Raw genomic sequence first — 21,258 nt, 5'->3', positions numbered from 1 at the left:
ATGTGAAACAACTGCTCAAACACTTTAACGTATTTAGCAAAACCTATTATATTTGCTTTTTGTTAATGCATTTTTGTCAGCATGGATTCGCTTGTTTACAAATGATTTGCTGAAAAAGACATTTCTTGATACGCAATGCATTTGCATGTTTGTGAATGATCGACTGAAAAGGGCATCATTTGCTAATACGCAATGGAATCGCTTGTTTGGATATTATTTATTCTTATTAAAAAATGTTGTTTTCAACAACCTGGCATTTCATAAGCAATAGAAAGTAGGTTTATAATTTCGAAAGTTAATCAAAAGGAAAATTTAGGTCAAATTTTGTTCTTTTTAAACTATGGAGTATTTATGACTCGCTGTCGATAGTAGGGCTATGTTTTCAACTGTTTTTAATGTTTGTAGTTATGCTAGGCTTTATTACTCATCTCCAACTCCACGGATCTCACATGATGATGGGCTGAGACGTCACGCAATGCTCCATAAATTCATTATATAAGTCCTGATGAAAACATGATTATTTACCTCGTTATACACGCAACATCAAGCCATGCCATTTTTATTTCATCTAGTTTTGTTTCTCAACGTTGGAATGCCGTATCTGGGTTATAATTAGAGAACAACTGGTATTATTGAGAAGACGACAATGCATGCTAACTCTAAGAAAGATTGCTTCAACTTTTTCTATCGTCATTGAAAAGACTCGCTTACAATTTACGAGTGGCTCTCACCACCACAGAGACTTGTATTTTGTGGTTAGGCTCTAAGACTTCAAGATTGTACACTCTCGACGCTGCGATGGTTAGTATGATCTCCGACAATAATGTTTATCCATCCACCTATTGGTTATATATTTGACAAACAAGAGATCAAAGAGGTAAGCCGCTAACATAAGAGTATATTTAATAGTCATAGACTTGTATTTCTCTATAATATCAATATTCATAGTAAACTACAGTCAGTTTCCTATTATTCCTGCATACTATTGACATTGAGTAAATTCTATTGAAATATATCAATAGAGTGAAGCAGCTTTATGGTAGTTTTATGAAATTATTCATCACGTGTCTACTTATGTGAGCATGTAGCAAAGAATCTGGCAGAAATGCAAAAACAGAAAATTTGTTGTCAAAACAAATTTTTTCAAATGACCAATATACAAAAATTCAACAAGTCCGAGTGTATAAACCGGCCATTTGTAAGCGTCAAAACTAGCCAGAACTAGTATTGGAGAGGAAATAAGGCTATAGATGAATATGAAGTCTATGCGTCTATGAGTTGATCCTATAGTAATACATGGATAAAATGTCATTTAACGAACTGTAATTTGACCTGCCTTCGAAGAGGCAATCTCTTTGTTACATCTACGCTGCCAGTTTTTCTCTTCGAGTACTGAGCGATAAGGGTTTGATTTTATGTCAGCCATAGGAACGCGACTCTAAAAAAGGAATGAAATGGTTCTGAGATTATAAACTGACAATGGATAAATAGAATAGGTCTATAAAACACTAGAGGGGGTCCTCCAATGGTTTGTGACGATTCTGGCGATCCGACGACAGGGATATTTAAAAAGTTACAGACGAGACGACCATTTATCAATGTAGGTGACGAGGATTGCGTAAGTAGGATTACTAAAGGTACGGCTGCATGTAACAAATTTTTCGTTGGTTCCGAGTTCTGGCCGAAATCACGAAAAACACAGAATTAATCGGTCGAAATTCACAGAATTATTTGAACTGTGCATGCCCACCGAGTTCATCGACGAAACGCTTTTAACAGATTAAACAAATTATTAGCGAGCATGATTCTAGCAGCTTTAGCAATTAGTATAGTCCAAGACATGTATCGCGACACACAATAAAAAAACGGAAGCATTTCAACGTAAAACACACAATGTCACTGTTTAAGTCGCGCTATTGTTGGTTAGTGACCACGACTCTAGCAAATTTAAAGATATATGCAGTCCGAAAACATAATGCGACACACAAGAAAAATATTACAGAAAGTTACCATAGTAAATACGATGCAACTGACTTGTTTGCGCTAGAGATGTCAACATTCTCTACCTCAAAACTTTTGCTGCTAAAAAGGAAATAGAATTAAAAAATAAACAAATTGTAGCTATAGCGTTCAAACAATAAATACATTCAATAACGCAATCTAGGCAGTTGCATCGTGTGTACTATGTTGATTTGCACTTATACTTTTATTGTGTGTCATTATACGTCTCTTGGACTATACTAATTGCAAAAGCTGCTGAGATCATGCTCGCTAGCACGATTCTAGCAGCGCAGAATAATTCTATGTGTTTCAATCACTTTGTGATTTTGGTTAGAACCAACGGAAATTTTGTTACGTGTAGCCGTACCTTTACTAACTTATTATTTGTTCATAAATCACCACGGTCAACTGAAACTTCACTAGTTTTGGTTTGAAGCATCTGGCCAAGCATTTATAGACTGCCAAATAATTAGAGCAATGAAATGCCACAACATTGACAGCAAATCAGTTTCCATGTCTGTGACTGACAGTGATTATTAAAGACAATCTCGGTCTATTTTCACTACAAGAAATATAGCTCTAAAAACCTAAAACGGCTGTCATTCTTCGCGGAGTAATCAGCAACGCTCCCAAACATCTCTAATATGTTTGTGAAGGTCGCTGGTTGAGCCATGCTTTTGGTTAGCAGAAGTTTAAACTGAGCAAGTTTCAGATTTTTAACTCAACCCAGTGCCACCAGTATAGATATTTGTATTAAAATAACGAATGTGAAGAAAGAGGTTGTTTTGGTTACCAACTTGAAAAAGGTGACAGTGATTTTAAAAGTGACTATTCTGACAACAGCATTGTGCGGTAGGACTCCCACTAGACATATACAATTAAAATGGACAAGATGGGTACGGAAAAAAATTCTAACAATTGTGTCATGATCACAGAAACCATGGTCAAGTCGGGATTATAAGATTTAGAGTTATCCGCATTAACAGAAGGAGAAAATTCTCATAGTTATTTTGCAAAAAAAATTTTGATTCTAGCTTAAATACAGCAGATTTTATGGTCAATAAACTGAATGCATGTTTACCATCAGTGCGAAAACATAGTTCCGAGAAAACTGGTGTTAAAGTCTGAGAAACGAAAACCGATGCACAGTTTTGTTTACACTTCAAAACGTCATAGCAACCAATATTAAGAGGTTGTGATATTCATCTAGATTTTTGTCTTTATATCAAAAACATTATGCTGAATTTAAAAATCTAAACAGATTTTGGCTGGTTGTCATAGAAATGGCTGTATATCTATAAGAAAATGTATTACCTAATTTTGCAGATATTAAAAACGGCTTGGCTGTGCCGTGATATTGAGCACAACCGTAGTATGATCAACAAAATGTTTAAAAAAATAATAACAGTAACATATTGCACATCATGGGTCACTCTATACTTAGATCTTGCAAATTCGAATAATTTTTCCTATAATCAAATCATATAAAATCGAATAATTGTTCTTATAATTAAATATAGTAAAAATCTTATAAGAATGGTTAGGAATATATCATGGTCATTCCCTTTACTTACACTGCTTTTGGCATCAGTTGAAATACCAAAGTACTCATTATAAGTGTCCAAAATGTCAGAATTATCCTTCAAATCGGTAAAAAAGAAACAATTACGTTTTTCGGACGCCATTTTTTAGTACTTCCTGTTTAGCATAGCAACGGTTTTAAGGGTTTTTTCTGAGGTTTTAAGACTATTATCTAAACTGACTACAGATTCAGAAAGATCACTCTTTGATTGGTCTAGAAGCACGTGTTACAAAAGTCTTTACCAAAATTATAAATTCAGTTAGTGCAACTTTAAAGTCGAATAACTCAACTTCGTGATTTGCGACTTAACCATGGTTTCTGTGACCGCGACCCAATTGACCAATCAGGGGTCATTTTACAGAGCCATGAAAACAATCAACCAATGAATACCTCTATGACGGAATATATAAAGCTAAGGGTGACTAAATATTAATTCCAAAATGATATAAATAGGTCTATGACTAAAAACTGAATGCTACACGCCTACGAATAGGTATTGGATTAACAACCTTAACCATTTGAACTCTAGATGACCTTGCCAATGAGTGTCAGTACCCCTGGGCAATTTGTCTAATGAGCTAAGGTTTTGAAACTTTTTTTAAATATATCTAAATGTGTTCATAATGCAATGATATTCGGTAAAACAAAAGTAAAAAAAGACGGGCAACTTACAGCAAATGTCATCAAACAGCATAAAACAGTCTTTCACCGTCGTGGGTTAAAACCATAAAATTTGTACGATTTTAAAAGCTTGTAAAAACTATTACATTAGCATCATTTCCATCGAACACACGATCATCATTGTTTCATGAATCAGAGTGAACTGGATAATTGTAGTTTAGTATCATCAAGTCCTGTATTTGCATCACAATCATTATTGACCTATAACCAAACAAGTCGTATCGGTTTGTTCGCGACAGCGTTCTAATAAAAATTGTTATTGAAACAAATAGAGTAAAGATATTTGAAATCTGTTACAAATGGAAGCGAAATTTCTGGTCTAACCAAGTTTGCAAGAATTAATTTGGTTGGTTAGGCTGTTACCTAAAACAGCTTTAGTAAACAGAGCCATGTGAATGCCAGTATTACGGCTGCTAGGGTTTCTGACACCTAGCAGCCGGAATACTGGCAAGCTAAAAACCTTTATCCTTTTAGCTTAACCCATAGGAGTTAAAGGGTAAAGCTACAAGGCTTAACATAAAATGTATAGGTTTATGGTTGAAACCCTGAGGCTATAAAAATATGAATAGATTCAAGTGTGCAGTACAAGCATAGGCTATGTTAACAACAGGTAATAATACTGTGACTAATACAGGCAGCCATACTTACTGTAAGTAGTAGTAGTGGTGGACAGAAGCGAGTCTTCAAGTGGATTAACTAGTGCTAGTCATATCTACAAATTAGTATAGAGAACAACTGTTAAAATCCAATGTTCCAACACGCTAAATAATAGCACAAGGTAACGGGTAACACTTGGCATTGTCTACATGTTAACACTAACTTCCAATCACCAAGAGAAGACAACGGCAACTCAAATAATGGCTCAACAATACATGGACGAGGGCCCTTCATGGGTGCATACCATAGTTGGGAGCATACCATATATTAACTCACACCATACATGCGCACACACCATACACGCGTGTATACCATACCATACCATACATGCATGCACACCATGCACGAGAGCATAGTATACATGATAGCATGGCATACACAGACGCATACCATTCACGTGTGCATAGCATATACAAGCGTGTACCATGAACGAGTGAGTACATACCTGACATAGGCTGATACACAGGCTCATATACAGGTACATACCATACATGGGTACATACCATATACTAGCGCTGTACAATATTTTTGAATGTATATTTGATTATTTGGTCTTTAATATATCAAGTATCGAAAATAATCGAACATTAGAGTTGTCTTCTATCGATATATAATGTTAGGCTTTAACACGAACGATATGAAAGGATATTGGTCAATATCAGTTAAAAAAGGAAATTGTCCCCTCTTTCAATCAGAAGAGTGGACAACTCAAGTTTTGCAAAATAAACTACGCCGATATCTTAATAAAATATCGGTTTTGATATTCATATCGACTTGAAAACTGACGAAATATAAAATCATCCACGGAAATAAGTCGTCACATCGAATGATATCGGTTTATCGTGCAGCACAACCGTATACGGATATATACCATACCCATATGTAGGCCTATCACACTCAAGTATATTACCGTCATACCTCGACATAGGCGCTTAATACATTCCGGGACTGAGTTCGTATGTCAATTTATTTGTGTCTCAAGGCAATATTTCCAATTAAAAATATCAAACTACCAATTAATCTATAAGTATGCCGTGAAAAAACACTTGAACATGATATTATGATTAACATGGTATATTTAATTGTTGCAATTCCGAACATGCGCTCTAAAATTAACAAATTACCTATTCAGTTTTTATGATCTGCAATAGAATGTAACATCATTATGTACACTACTTTATGGAGATTTTACTTTCAAGACAGACATTGTGGATAACTTTTAGCCAACCATTTGAAAAGCGTTTTTTAAATGGATTCAAGGAGAAATACTGAAGGATCCTGTTGTCAAAAGCGGCCTTTGCATACTTGGCCATATAGTGGCTATATAGTGGCCATCAAGCACTGGCTCGTATCTCAAAGGTTACTCGTATTTCAAGGAAGGAACTTGCTAAAAAGTCAGCTCGTATCTTGAGTATCTCGCATGTTGAAGTACTCGTATATAGAGGTATGTCTGTAACTAATATAGTACAGTATAGACATTGCATACACATATAGTACTGTGTATACAGTGTCACAAATATATACTTTAAATACAAGTAACCAAATACAAATTACAAAAACCTTTTTTTTCCTCATCAAAAAGAAAAACCTTAATAAAAGAAAACTGGTTCAGCAGGATTCCCTGAATTCAAAAACTAGTCAAACTCAAGATCCTGCATAAAGGTCTTGTTTATCTGTTACTTCATATGCAGACCTGGATTACTATGAGGTGTCACACACCCATTACTCTACTACAGCCCTATGAAAACATATCTACTGGTCAGCACAACATAGCCTTCTGCACTGACTCAACCAGGTGTCCTACACTATACCTGTACAGAGACTTAGTAAATTACTCATCCCATGCTATTTATGGAAGGCTGGCACACTATGTTTGGACTAGTGCCAAATTCAGTAGCCTTATTTAGATGAAAAGGCAATTACTGGTGGGATGATAGCTTGTCTTGACAAGCTGTTGTTGTTGTGGAGTTGTTCCCCTGTTGAGCGAGCAACACGACAGCTTGTCACAAGACGTACTGCACCTGATGCATCAGCTACACTTCTAGGGAGTTGTTCTCTTCCGTCTTAGCGACTTGGTTGCAATGTAATGTCGGTCGCTCCATTGGTAATCATAACGAATTTTGCACAAAAATTTATGTAGAAAAAATAAGATTACAACGTTTAACCAGCGACCAGTCTCTGCGGTAAATTTTAGAACTTGAGAACTTAAGCAACAACAGCGACTAAACATGTCCTTGTTTGTTCGCTCAGTCAGTTTTATTTCTATTTTTGTATCAGTCGGTTTTATTTGTTCTTGTGGATTTTATTTTCAATTTATTTTATTCTTAAATTCTACTGAAGTTTACCGCAGAGACTGGTCGCTGGTTAAACGTTGTAATCTTATTTTTTCTACATAAATTTTTGTGTGAAATTCGTCATGATTATCGATGGAGCGACCGACATAACATCGCAACCAAGCCGCATAGACGGAAGAGAATAACTCATTATAAGTGCAGCTGATGAATCAGGTGCAGTACGTCTTGTGACAAGCTGTTGTGTTGCTCGCTCGACGGGGGGACAAATCCGCAAAAACAACAATTTGTCAAGACAGGTTAGTAGATGGGGGAGTGTAAAGCCTCCCACTGCTAATATACCTTTCAGATCTTGACTCACCTCCAGTCCATGCCAAGACGATCCATAAAAGTAACATTAGAGATTAAGGTGAATACAACCAGATGGGGAGAGGAGGTAAGACGATCCTATCACTGATCTCAAGTACCTACAAACAATGAACATAGGAAATCACTACACTGTCTTATCATTGAGCAATACAAAAGAATAATACACAAAACTACATTGTTAAAGTTTTACAATTATGTAAGGAATTCAACAACAGATAGAATAAGGGTAGTTTTGCTTTGCAAAAACTAACTTTCGTTGTAATTTGTTGTTAGCAATGAACAGTCTTATTAGACGCATTACATCTACAAAACTTTATTAATTTTATAGATCTATGAAATTTTGATGAATTTTATTGAGCAATAGTACTAATGAGATTATTAATATTTTAGCAATAGTAATAATAATGCCGCGAATTGTAGTAATATTAATAAATCGTCAGAAGTCAGGAGACACTCGCAGTCTTTTTAGAAACAGTCGAAAAAGTGTTTGTTTTCATTCATTCGTTCTCAACAGCCGATGTAACATTTTATGATTAATTTAATATGAAAGTATTTATATAGACCGTGTGGCAAAACTGTTATGACGATTTACGCACGTCCATGTGGATTATTAGGTTTTAACAGATACATATGTAAGTCCTGTTAAAGAATTTAAGTTGGTAACAAAAGAGTTAATTATGCACATGCTGATAACTCATGACGATCTCTCATGGTGAATGGGACTGCCGAGCTTACTAGTGAAGCTAAAATACAATATGTTTATGATTGAAAACCTAAAGCTGAAAGACAACAAATAGACTTATGATTGAAACCTTGAAGCTAAAGGAATTCAGTCTGTTACCGAATCCCTTTAGCTTCAGGATCTAAAGGAATTAGGTCTGTTACTGAATTCCTTTAGCTTCAGGCTCTAAATTCGCTTTTCAGCCAACTGATCTAGGAGAAGACAATCACCACTATTATCAAATGCAGCCCAATTCCGACTGCTAAAACAAAGACATTGACCTGTTCAAATAATCACGTATTAAAATAATTTAATCTCAAGTTCCCCCTTGAAAGCTTCTGCTGGAATTTGATTGTCATTTTCTTTTCAAACCTTTTATAAGCGCCTCTCCGCTTTTTAGTACATCATCCAATTTAGTTCTCTTCCGAGGCACGTGATATAGAATAGGTTTCCACGACAACGGCGCTTACAACAAAGCTTGTCAATTACAATGGAAACACTATGGAAAGGAGAGCTGCTATGAACAGACTAGACTCTGTACTATTGCTATATGAAATGAGAACAGTTGTCTTTAATATACGCGCTATTATTATAATTATGTAAAAAAGTTAGTAATAAAATTATAACTTTATAAAATTTGTAACCGTAATGTGATCAGGACACATCATTACCTAATTACATAATAGAAGGTTCTAGACAAGCTGGCATACGTTGGCTTTATAACGGCTCACCTTAAGCCTGGTTCCTGGTTTATCGATTGCGAGACTCTGGCGGTAACTTGCGCAGGATAGCGCTTGCGACGTTAGGCTCGGCGGCATCTGTTCACATATAAATCAGCATCGCTAAACATAATCGCGTAATCAAATAAAATGTTCGCTCGCCATTCCGTTGCTATAATGGTGACCTTTACCTGTACCAGTACATTTCGGGAAGGTTTTCCCTACAGCCGCTAAACTATTGTGCTACCGGCGGTACACGGAGCATATATAGATTGCCATTTCACTGCTAATAGCCTGCGGTGCTGTCGCCGGTGCTTTGCGACGTATATAAGAACCAGGCTTAGGTAACTACACAAAAACATTAATCACGGGTCACAGAGTTAACATATTCTACCAAAATTATGCCATCGTATATTTAGGATCTCAGGCTATAAGTTAGCACAAACAAAGAACAAGTAAATTTTCATTTTACTCAGAATTCAAAGAATAAGATGTTTTATTTTCATTTTAGGTTGAATGATATAGTTTTGTGATTTCGGTCAGAAATAACGATTAATTGTTACCTGTGGCTGGACCTTTAGTAAATTACTCATCCTATGATATTTATAGAAGGCTGGCACATGATGTTTGGACTAGTGCCAAATTCAGTAGTCTTATTTAGATGGAAAGGACTACTACTAGTGAGATGGGGGAGAGTAAAGCCTGGTTCCCATATCGATTGCGAGACTCCGGCGGTAACATGCGCAGCAAAACGCTTGCGACGCTAGGCTCGCCATGCTGTTCCTATAATGGTGACCTTTACCCGTAAGGATTTGCCTGCGGTCTTTTGCGAAAGTTGAGCAGGGCAAAACAATTGCGTTGCAACCGGCAACTACCGGCGGTCCTAGGCGCGTAGGTTCCCATTGCACCGCTAGTAGCCTGCGGTGCTGACGCCGGTGCTTTGCGACGTATATGGGAACCAGGCTTCAAGTCTCAAGCTGCTAATATATCCATCAGATATTCACTCACCTCCAGTCCATGCCAAAACGATCCATAAAAGTAACAGTATATATTAGGGTGAATACAGCCAGATGTGGAGCAGAGGTGAGATATTCCTATCACTGTACTTCATGTACCTACAAACAATGAACATAGGAAATCACTACACATTCTTATCAATGAGCAATACAACAGAATAATTTACAAACCGACATTGTTAAAATTTTACAAATACATGTATGCAAGGAATTCAACAACAAACAGAATCAGCTATGCAATTGAGTCTGACTGTACAAAACCTGCAGTTCATGGTTTTGTGACTATTGTGTTTCTATGGAAATGGCAGAGGCCTTCCCAAATTAATAACTACAAGTTTACAGGTAAAATGTTACGTATAACAGCAAAGAAAGATGGCTGCAGAACAATATTTTATACAATTTATCTTAACAAATCTTTCTGTTAAAACTTACATTCACCAGCAGAATACTACTAGACAAGCTAAATTTATCAAATTTAAAAGTGTTAAATAAATGTTCTATTAGTTTAAAAGGATATGGCTAGCTAGATAGTATTCTACTAACATCTTGCATTTAACAAATAAAAGTCTTGTGAGTTGAGTATCACAGGAAAATGGAAAGAACTCGCCGACTTTGAATTCACTGCAGCTGACTCTAGTGATAAACACTTGTGTGTATGTACTTGGAGTGCTTAATATTTACTTCTGCTGCTTTGTCATGACTGGCTAGGAGAGTCCAAGTTAATATTTAAAATTAACACCGAAAGGAACGAAAAAGTACTTTGAATTTTAACCCTTTGAACCATAACGGCCAGCATTCCGTAGGGTATGTCAGAAACCTAACAACTGGAATACCGACATTCACACGATACTGTTTACATATATGCTGTTTATAAGTGACAGCGTAAACCAATCAAATTAATTGTTGAACAGGCATTAGATCAGAAGTAAATATTTTTACGAGTTTTTTAAATCATACAGATTTTTAGTTTTAGTCAGAATACTGGTGAAACACTGTTTTTTTGCTGTTTGATGACATTTGCTGCGGGTTGTCCGACTTTCTTGCTTGTGTTTCACCAAATATCATTGTGTTATGAGCACATTTAGATATATTTAATACAAGTATAAAAACCTCAGATCCTTGGACCAATTGCCCATGGTTACTGACGCATTGACAAGAACGGCCAGGGTTCAAAAGGTTAAGCTGCTACAAATCCATCTTAGTACCTATAAAATCTACTATTCATAATCTTGAACCAGGAGAGTGTTGATGAGCAATGGTAATAATAACAGTATGTAACTCAACTAATGCTACTATTACTGCTCAGAGCTACAAATGAAGAAGTTGTGTGCTCATGACTTCTATGTAATATAAACAGCTATAAAGGTATGATCTTTGGTTAACAAAGCCAGCATTTAAAAAGTCCACAATTACATATTTCTATCGTAAAACCTCTTCTTATAGCAAATAAGGAACTCATCCTAAGTAGGACAGCCCATACCTTTAATGTAATTAATTGGAACTTTGTTGTAGAAACCGATTCTGACAAAATTAAAAAAATTGTATAGTTATAAAATTATGAGTAAAATAGTTTGAACAATTTTAGTGATATAGTAGACAGGCAAACAAACTCTTTGAAAAATTGACTGTTTTTTTTGTTCTTCAAAGACTAAAAAGTGATATTATTGTTATTGCTTAGAAATTCCAACTATGTTATATCGAATCTTATATTTGCTATACTATGTTTTTCCATTGTGCGAATGATACGGATTTGAAAATGTGTGCACGTTGAGCAACCATGCAATAAGTGTTGAATGGAAATCGCATGTAGAAGATTTACACAGGTAATTTGTTAAAAACAACGAGGAATTCTATAACAGAGGTCATAGTGGAACACTTCTGTCTCACTTGGCAGCACGCTTGTGGAATAGGAACAACTCAAGTATGAAAACTGTTTAAAATGGAATAGCTTGCCATGCATTTTCTCGCACACCATTTTCATGTGTTGTCTCCATATTTTGTAACTTGAAACAATAGAAATAAATTTGAGTAGCAAAATTTAGTTGACTGGTTGGTTTTGGTCATTTCAATCTTGTGAATGATACAAACTCACTGATTAACTGAGTCACGGAAATTTAGTGATATAAATGGACATCCACAAGTTTTCTATTTAAAATGTATGCTGTGATCAACAGAAGGTTCTGTTACCAGCTGAGACATTGTGTATGACATGACGTCTTCTCAAGCCAGCAAACGCTACTACAACATTATCTATTCCTATTGGCTGCTGGCCAACTAGGTCAATTGACATGTAGCCAAGAGACTCATTGGCTTCTTTAGAGAGCTGTTTACTGTGAGCGTAGAATATAAAATGGGACAATGAATAGCGATCAAATATTAATGCTCAGCAACATAATTTAGTTTTTTTAAAACGTTTACAAGTTTAATAAACCTTAGCAGTAAATATACAATAACAGAAATAAAAAACGTGTGATATAGATAAATCACTACTTTCTGACCCCTTTCTTTGATCAACATCTTCAACCCCAGCAGACGAACTGGGAGTGATTAAACCAGCAGTTCGGTTGGCATGACTAGTGAACATCTAGATACTAATTTTATATATTATTATTTATTGTTTTGTTATTATTGTATATTATTTAACAACTTTATATAGCACAAACAGCGAGCATGGAACTGTCAATGATTTTTTAAATTTTCATTAAAATCCAGCAGTCTTATGGATTTACAACACAAATTTCTGTACAGTGAATGAACCCTTGCCATATGAATTTAATGTGTTGCAGTGCTGGTATTGCAAGGCGAAAATGTTGTATAGCAGGATATAGAAAGCCATAGTGATTATCTAATACAAACAGACCCTTGTGAGAATCATCAGCATTTTAAATACATACTCTATGTATTAAAAATTAGTAACAAAATAAAATGTTAACTTTAGTAACTACAGTTACCGACGGTAAGTTTATGTATTTAGTGATTATGAACTGCAATAAAATTTAACGTTACAACATAAAACTTACCGCAGGGAGTTCTTACCTTCGAGGCAGACGTATATTTAAAAACGCTTTTAAATGAAGATGCTAGATGCGGATATTGAAGATGGGATATCAAAGATGCGGATATTGAAGATGGGATATCAAAGATGGGATATCGAAGATGCGGATATTAAAGGTGCCGATATCGAAAATGGGCTAAAGATTGCGATGCTAGCGCTAGCCTCATATTCAAAAACATATTTGAAACGCGAGGAAGCCGATTGCATCCATGGAAAAGTTTAAGTATATTTAAATGTCAATTATAGTCTTGATAAGTCTATGTTACAAATGTCTGTATTAGTCGAATATAATTTTATCAAAATTAGTATCATTCTATAGAGTTTTCGACTGACCATTTTCTGATTGGTCAATTACTACCAAACTAACGATTTTTGAGTTATGATCTAAATAGTGTGCTCAAAACGTTACAACTATTTATTTGAAATGAACTCACAGGAAGGAAAACACTTAAAATAAGCTTACAAGCCAAAGGTCAAGTTTATCAGAGATAATACCAGTTGCCATGACGCGAATGATGATGATTTGGAGTTGTGCACACGTTGAGCTACCTCTTCGAGTTCTATAATGTCCATTATTAAAAAGTATTTTGATGGACATTTGCGTGATGTGGATTAAAAGGGGCTTTGTTGTGCTAATTAGATTGTGCTAATTATTGACCTACAGGTCAATAATTAGTACAATCTTGTCAGACTTAGCAGCATTCTGAATAAGAGCATATTTAGAACTACTCTAATCAAAATAAAACAACTGAAGTGTGAGAATGTTTAGAATGTAATATACTGCTCGCTATTATCTTATGCATCATTTCTAAGTGCCATTTCCATCATTCGCAAACATAATACATTTGATAAAAATTTGCATACATGTAAATCGGTTGCCTCGCGATTTTCGCCAGTTTCACCTTGCAGATTGAGGCAAACATGGCCATCGTAAAAGCAGATTGAATAAACTCACATTAAGATAGGATTTTGGCAACAGAAAGCAACTGATTTCTGATTATACAAACAACAAATAAATTAAAAACTAAGTGAATACACAAAAGTAGGTACCACAAAATAGTACCTGCATACAATACTGATGTCCAGACTAAGTGAGCTAGTACCAAGTAGGCTACAATATATTATACTTCTACATAGGAGCTTAATGCATTCTAAGACTGAGCTCGTGTGACAATTTACTAATTTCTCAAGGCACCATTTCTTATATAAAACAACTAATTATAAATTGATTTGTTACTACACTATGAAAACACCCCACATTAAACAATATATTACAGTGAGAAAACGTGATTTTGTTGTTATAATTTATTGCGCATGCTAAAAAAGTAACAAATACTTTGTTGCTAAAACATGAAATGAAATGTAACCATTCAATATGCGCTACTACAGGACTTTTCTCTTGAGACAGACGTAGTGGCCAGAGAAGGTCTAATAGAGACTTGACAGCGATGCGTTCGGTACACTAAATTTGAAACTTACCTGAATTAATTTAGCTCACTGAACACACGCTTTAAGCTGAGTTTCGATTCTTTACTAAACTTACATTAACTCGCTTGTTTAAATTTTCTATTGTCTCCGGTTTTGCGCCAGTACTGATAGATATAAAGGTGAGGCGTCTGCCTAGCCAGTAGGCTGTAAGCTGGCTACTAAGGGGCTAGTAGGCTGCTCATTACTCCATAGTGATGAGTCATAAAAACCAACAGCAGGACAATACCTACTGTAGGAGTTCTTACTTTCGAGGCAGACATATAACTTAAATGTTGAATTTAACTTGAAAAACTTAACATACTAGACACATGCTTGATGCTAAGTTTTAGTTATCTTACTAAAGTTCAACACTGCCATCACAAAATCCTTATCACCGATGTGTTTCCGGCCTCACTTTCACAGTAAATTTTATGTGATCTTAATAAAACCTTTTTCCACCTGATTTGGCAAGAAAGCCTGAGCAATGCTGTTTTCAAAATGCGCATCTCAAAAATCTGTTTGAATTAATTTGGTTAGAATAGCGAATTTAGAACAGTGAAAGTTAAAATCTAAGCTGTGATCACCACCAGCTGAGACATTGTGTTTGACATAACGTCTTCTCAAGCCAGCTACTGTTGCTACAACAGTATCTCTTCCTATTGGCTACTAACTAACTATGTCAATTGGCATGGAGCCAAGAGACTCATTAGTCCTCTGTAGGAGCTGTTTACTGTTTGATAATTTTATAGGTTAGAGTATAAAATGCTATAAATGATACCGAACAGTTAATAGTGATAAAGTTGTAACTCTTTGGCCACAAAATTAATTTATTTAACGAGACGTAATCACATATTCCGTAAAACCCAATAATCATGCAGTTCTTGGCCGTACTGAAACGCTTTGCCAAGCCATACTACGCGGTTGTAGTGGGGAAAGAGTTAACTCCAGTTTAATACTGTGCGTCATACCCAAGCTCATTCTAAACATCTCAAACAACCCTATTTATTGTATTGAATGAAAAAAGTTAAATTTTGAAAGTTGATTTTCATTCGGTAATAGCAAAATTTGACTCGTATTCAAAATATAACTATTTCAGAACAATCTAGAATACAAGAGTCGGCTTACAAATGAGTAACACAAATAATGTAAACTTTGTTTCAAAAGCACCTATCGACTTACGAGGTCCGTGTAGTGTGTACACAAGAGTATACAGTTATACCTCGACACACTAGTGTTCAACGTATCAGAAATTTGAGACACAAACGTAGGAAAGGGTTTTAGACCTGACTAGGATGTGAGAGGCAGCTTACGAGAATAGCATTGCTCGGCCTATTTCATCGGGTCTGTTTGAAAGTTTCAAAGAAGCCAGTCAAAAGTGAAAGCAAGATGACAAGTTACAAGTCTGAGGAAAAATACAAAAACTGAAATTTAAAAACAAAATTAAAAATATGTTAAGGGTAGCTTAAGATAAAATAATGTAAAATAATTTATGTTGCTTAGTGTCACAACATTGCGGCGTATCAGCCATCGTACCAGCCATCGTCAGCTGGCGTACTCGACAGCGAAAGCGAGCCATCGTCGTTGACTCGACGGCGAAAGCGAGCCATCATCGTTGACTCGACTGTGATCGTCGTTGACTCGACGTCGAAAGCGAGCCATCGTCATTGACTCGACGGCGAAAGCGAGCCATCGTCATTGACTCGACGGCGAAAGTGAGCCATTGTCATTGACTCGATCGCGCAAGCGAGCCATCGCCATTGACTCAACCGCGCAAGCGAGCCATCGTCGTTGACTCGATCACGCAAACGAGCCATCTTCGTTGACTCGACGGCGAAAGCGAGCCATCGTCATTGACTCGACGGCGAAAGCGAGTCATCGTCGTTGACTCGACTGCGATCGTCGTTGACTCGACGGCAAAAGCGAGCCATCGTCATTGACTCGACGGCGAAAGCGAGCCATCGTCAATGACTCGACCTCGAAAGCGAGCCATCATCATTGACTCGACGACGAAAGCGAGCCATCGTCATTGACTCGATGGCGAAAGCGAGCCATCGTCATTGACTCGCTGCGATCGTCGTAGACTCGACGGCGAAAGCGAGTGATCGTCGTTGACTCGACGGCAAAAGCGAGCCATCGTCATTGACTCGACGGCGAAAGCGAGTCATCGTCAATGACTCGACGTCGAAAGCGAGCCATCGCCATTGACTCGACCGCGCAAGCGAGTTATCGTTGTTGACTCGACGGCGAAAGCGAGCCATCGTCATTGACTCGACGGCGAAAGCAAGCCATCGTCATTGACTCGATCGCGCAAGCGAGCCATCGCCAGTGACTCGACTGTGCAAGCGCACCATCGTCGTTGACTCGAAGGCGTAAGCGAGCCATCGTCATTGACTCGACGGCGAAAGCGAGCCATCGTCATTGACCGGATCGCGCAAGCGAGCCATCGTCATTGACTCGACGGCGAAAGTGAGCCATCGTCATTGACTTGACGGCGAAAGCGAGCCATCGTCATTGACTCGACGGCGAAAGCGAGCCATCGTCAATGACTCGACGTCGAAAGCGAGCCATCGTCATTGACTCGACGACGAAAGCGAGCCATCGCCATTGACTCGGCCGCGCAAGCGAGTTATCGTTGTTGACTTGACGGCGAAAGCGAGCCATCGTCATTGACTCGACGGCGAAAGCGAGCCATCGTCATTGACTCGATGGCGAAAGCGAGCCATCGTCATTGACTCGATTGCGCAAGCGAGCCATTGCCATTGACTCGATCGCGCAAGCGAGCCATCGCCATTGACTCGACGGCGAAAGCGAGCCATCGTCAATGACTCGACGTCGAAAGCAAGCCATCGTCATTGACTCGACGACGAAAGCGAGCCATCGCCATTGACTCGACCGCGCAAGCGAGCCATCGCCATTGACTTGACTGTGCAAGCGCACCATCGTCGTTGACTCGACGGCAAAAGAGAGCCATCGTCATTGACTCGACGGCGAAAGCGAGCCATCGTCAATGACTCGACGTCGAAAGCGAGCCATCGTCATTGACTCGACGACGAAAGCAAGCCATCGTCATTGACTCGACCGCGCAAGCGAGTTATCGTTGTTGACTCGACGGCGAAAGCGAGCCATCGTCATTGACTCGACGGCGAAAGCGAGCCATCGTCATTGACTCGATCGCGCAAGCGAGCCATCGCCATTGACTCGATCGCGCAAGCGAGCCATCGCCATTGACTCACCTGTTCAAGCGCACCATCGTCGTTGACTCGACGGCGAAAGCGAGCCATCGTCATTGACTCGACAACGAAAGCGAGCCATCGCCATTGAATCGATCGCGCAAGCGAGCCATCGCCATTGACTCGACTGTGCAAGCGCACCATCGCCGTTGACTCGACGGCGAAAGCGAGCCATCGTCATTGACTCGACGGCGAAAGCGAGCCATCGTCATTGACCCGATCGCGCAAGCGAGCCATCGTCATTGACTCGATCGCGCAAGCGAGCCATCGTCATTGACTCGATCGCGCAAGCGAGCCATCGTCATTGACTCGATCGCGCAAGCGAGCCATCGTCGTTGACTCGACGACGGAAGCAAGCCATCGCCATTGACTCGACGGCGAAAGCGAGCCATCGTCATTGACTCGACGTCGAAAGCGAGCCATCATCATTGACTCGACGGCGCAAGCGAGCCATCGATGTTGACTCGACGGCGAAAGCGGGCCATCGTCAATGACTCGACGTCGAAAGCGAGCCATCATCATTGACTCGAAGACGAAAGCGAGCCATCACCATCGACTCGACCGCGCAAGCGAGCTATCGTCGTTGACTCGACGGTGAAAGCGAGCCATCGTCATTGACTCGACGGCGAAAGCGAGCCATCGTCATTGACTCGATTGCGCAAGCGAGCCATCGTCATTGACTCGATCGCGCAAGCGAGCCATCGACGGCGAAAGCGAGTAGTACACTTTACCGTTACTACACATTAAATAATATGTGTAGTAACGGTAAATAAATTATAGAGCGGTCTTTTTTTTCCATTCGGTCGAACGAAGCCAACCGAATTAATATGAGTACTAATTATCGTAATTTCGTAATATGGACTATTAGCCGCTACTTTTCTCTGACGATTTGAGCAAAGCGGCTTATATAAAGGTGTGGCGATTCTGTTGTTTTTCTTTCACTGCTCGAGCGCATTAACCGAAATCCCCGGTTAGCACGCTTTTTAAACGGCAAATTTTCTGTCGTGTTAAAACACCTTTCCTGAGTTCTGCGGCCTATACAAAGGTGTCCATACAGCTATACAAATGTACTATTCATCAAATAAAATAAATTAACGAGTAGTTATTTACATGCCATTAATATTTACTGCCAACGTGTACCGAGAAGGTCACGTAAACGTTTGTTTCTTGGAGCCACTAGAAAAACGCATTTCTCACCTACTAAATTTCCACATCAAAAAGGTAAGTGTTTCTTATACGACGTTGTATTGTCTATGAATTGCCACATCTCCACTACTTAATAACGTTGGATTTGCCGCTGTTCGTGATAGTGGGTCATGTTCATTTCCTTCAGCAGCCGAGTTACTAATTTTTTTCCAGCTACGAGTAGGCCTACTGTAACTTACTATTACAGAACTTTCACGAGTACTCCGAGGGTTGCGATACGCTATTGTGAAAAGAAAGAGAGCAGCTGCTATCGACTTACTGCCACCCTGCATCAGCCATGACCAGCTATACGTCGCCTGCTCAAAAGTAGGCACACGCCGAAAACTGTTTCTTCATACGCCCAACAGAAAAACCAAAAATGTTGTCTATCCGCATGTGTTGCGTTGAACTAAGGGAGAGAGAGAGAGAGAGAGAGAAAGGGAGAGAGAGGAGGGGAGAGAGAGAAGGGGAGAGAGAGGGAGAGCGAGGAGGAGAGGGAGAGAGAGGGAGAGGGGGAAGAGGGAAAGGGAGGAGGAGAGGGAGGAGAGAGAGAGAAAGGGAGAGAAAGAGGGAGAAGAGGGAGGGGGAGAGGAGAGAAAGAGGGGAGAGAGAGGGAGAGAAGGGGAGAGAGAGGGAGAGAAGGGGAGAGAGAGGGAGAGCGAAGAGGAGAGGGGGGAGAGAGAGGAGAGAAAGAGGGAGAGAGAGAAAGGGGGAAGAGGGAGGGAGAGAGGGAGAGAGGGGAGAGAGAGAGGGAGAGAGAGAAGGGGAGAGAGAGGGAGAGCGAGGAGGAAAGGGGGGGGGAGAGAGAAAGGGAGAGAGAGAGAGGGAGAGAGAGAGGGGGAAGAGGGAGGGAGAGAGAGGGGAGAGAGGGAGAGACGGAGAGAGGGAGAGAGGAAAGAGGGAGAGATGGAAATGTAACTGCATATTTGGAGTTGTTTTACGGTATGAAAGCCAACTCTCAATAAACCTTATGCTGCTCGTGAATCTGCTCCTGTAGACGGGTAATGCAGCTAGTGCTAAATATAAACGCAACTCCTGCCATTCACCAGGGTACTATTTAGTTTGATAGCTTGATTTTTAATACATCCTAGGCACTCCATTCAACACTGGTACAAATTGTGAAATGACAAAATACCCAAACTACCTAAGCATTAAAAAAAAACCAGCAACAATAATGCTAACTTTTAGTGACAGACAATCACTACAGGCATATATCAATTAGCAACAGCTAGCTTTATGTATAGAATAGGGTTATGCGAGTTACACGAAGAGCCTAAAAGTTTTGTGTGGTTCGTAAAATTAGTACACATATCTGGTTCCAAGGTTGTGCAACGCAGGCTGAATTTTTATTTAGTAGACTCACATATTGAAAACAAGGTCAAGTATATATCATATGATCTCTCACCATTTTAAATAAACAAGACAATTATAATCATTCTTGTTGAGCTTGTGGAGAAGCAAAAGTGTGGTTGACTATTAATAACGGAAGCTAAAGGCGTGAGAAACGCATGAGTGACGCAAACATGTTCTACAACCGGATTGCATTGGCACATAACAAAATTTCTAGCGAAACCAAGAGAAGAGAATATTTGACAGTTTCATTCAAAATAAAACCATAATTTAGTTACCATTGTGAATTCTAATATATACAACAACCGATGAGAATTTTTTTTTAGATGCCGATTGCTGTAAATCGTGTTGCTCGGAGCAATGATATACAGCCCCTGTGGGGCTGTATCTCATTGCTCGGAGTTACTAGTTACCTAGTGCACATAGCAATCCTCCGGACATGTTTGCATGTTATTTTTAAACAATATGGATACTTTTTAGTAATGTGTAAAGCTCTTAGATCACCACTAGTCCGTGTGTATACTGCTTATTAGCAACCCAGTTCAAGCACTAAATACAACAGAATAAAAATGCTACTTTGTTGAATCTTACCTTTACACGCAGCTGTTACTCCAAGTCGATAAATTTCTACATCAGTAACTACGTGCGCTCGCCAAACAGCAAGAGCTGGCTACCGCCTTAAAATCAGTGAGAAAGCCTCAGCCAATCACAGCTTACAACAGCCAGTCGCGCTCTCCTCAGTTCATAGGAGGCGGAGATAATTCATCCCTGGTATGTGAACCGACGTACTGAATAGATTTGAAGGTCGCATTACCCGGCGCCACGTCTCATACACGGCACTGAGCCCTGCTGTGTCCTGATTGGTTCAAAACGTGTGATTACGGTTAGAACTTTCGCAAGAGCTGGCTAGGGACCCACGAGGGAGAGTCAGTGA

At 39.0% G+C, this 21,258-nt stretch overlaps 1 long non-coding RNA gene across 1 annotated transcript; it reads right to left on the bottom strand.

Moving 5' to 3' along the window:
• Nucleotides 1–901: 901 nt before the first annotated feature.
• Nucleotides 902–20,978, bottom strand: LOC137410174 (uncharacterized). Its single transcript, XR_010981009.1, has 5 exons — nt 20,916–20,978; nt 10,030–10,136; nt 7,574–7,679; nt 4,913–4,976; nt 902–1,438 (listed from the first exon to the last, which is right to left on the bottom strand). It is a non-coding gene; the product is annotated as an uncharacterized lncRNA (long non-coding RNA).
• Nucleotides 20,979–21,258: the final 280 nt, after the last annotated feature.

This window comes from Watersipora subatra, unplaced genomic scaffold (genome assembly GCF_963576615.1).
Source record: "Watersipora subatra unplaced genomic scaffold, tzWatSuba1.1 SCAFFOLD_132, whole genome shotgun sequence".
Lineage (NCBI taxonomy): Eukaryota > Metazoa > Bryozoa > Gymnolaemata > Cheilostomatida > Watersiporidae > Watersipora > Watersipora subatra.
The sequence above is the reverse complement of the archived record's forward strand: the minus strand, read 5'-3'. Positions and strand labels throughout refer to the sequence as shown.